Source organism: Aplysia californica, unplaced genomic scaffold (genome assembly GCF_000002075.1).
Source record: "Aplysia californica isolate F4 #8 unplaced genomic scaffold, AplCal3.0 scaffold00413, whole genome shotgun sequence".
In the NCBI taxonomy this organism is placed as follows: Eukaryota; Metazoa; Mollusca; class Gastropoda; order Aplysiida; family Aplysiidae; genus Aplysia; species Aplysia californica.
Genome location: NW_004797683.1, coordinates 622920 through 624123, shown reverse-complemented (window position 1 = coordinate 624123; position 1204 = coordinate 622920).

Sequence of the window (1204 nt, the reverse complement as noted above, 5' to 3'; positions counted from 1 at the left end):
GGGGGGGGGAGTAAAACAGCCTTCATATTATTGTGATAACAATTGCGGGAATTCAAGTTGTAGGTTTACCTGCGCCAGAGACTTTGGGTAATTTCTTCTTTTTTTTAAATGTTAGAAAATTAATATTTCTTTGGGTTAGTAAAGTGCCGCAGGTGGGTTAAAAAATGTGAATTTGCTCAATCTAAAGTGGAACAAGTTTAATTACGTGTACACAGTAATCGTTTGCATGAAATTCTCCTATAAACCTGCGTACCTTTCAATTCCCAAAGAAGCCCGCAACTTTTGTTTTATAAAACAGACAAGCAGATTACGGGGAGCCCCCTCTTGAATGAGGAACAAAGAAAATAAGCAAACCACACAGCGTGCGTCGTTCGAGATGAGTTACGGTCTAGACGGTCATATAATTTATGATCGCCTAGGTTACGGTTAATGGCTAGTTAGCCAGATAACAACCACAGAAGGATATTGTGCGGGCCCGTCAATTGAGAATCCATGGCCTTGAGAAGTACTCTATGACTTCTTTGTTGTGTCATTTACTGAGCCCAGGTGGTTGGGAGAGCGCCATTGATTGGTGCTACTTTTTTTTACTTTCCCTCGGTTGTTTCTGTCTTTCTGTCTTACTTTTCCCCAGCACTAATTGACCATTGTTGTGTTGATGTACTTCTCTCCACTCTAACATACAAAGTAATTGACCAATTATTGTGTCGATGTGATTCTCTTCATTCGAACAAAAAACAAAACAAAAACAAAACACAGCAACAACAACAACAACAAAGTAATTGACCATTATTGTGTCGATGTGCTTCTCTCTTCACACAAACACACTTACTGAGCTGGCAGGCAAGCCTTGGTTGGTCCAGTGACGCCCAGGGCCCTCCTTGTGTCCGCGACTTGCTTGTCTTGTCAATCAGACGTCCCGATTACGTCTTGTTGCGTCTTGCGTCCCAGGGCCGTTGCCTGCCCGGATGCGTGCACCTCACAGAGTAAGGGCGGGTGGTTGGAGGCTCGGCGGAGGGCGCTGTGCTGTGGTTTGCTCCTCCTTTCCTATCAAATATAATGTATCGTCCTTATCTTTCCTCATTCTTTTCTTTGTACGTTACTGTCTTAAGCTCTGTCCGACGCTGTGTCCTTAGGAAAGGCACTTTACGTGAATTTCCCATTTGGCACTGTCCTTTCGGAAATGGACGTTAAACCCGGAGGTCCT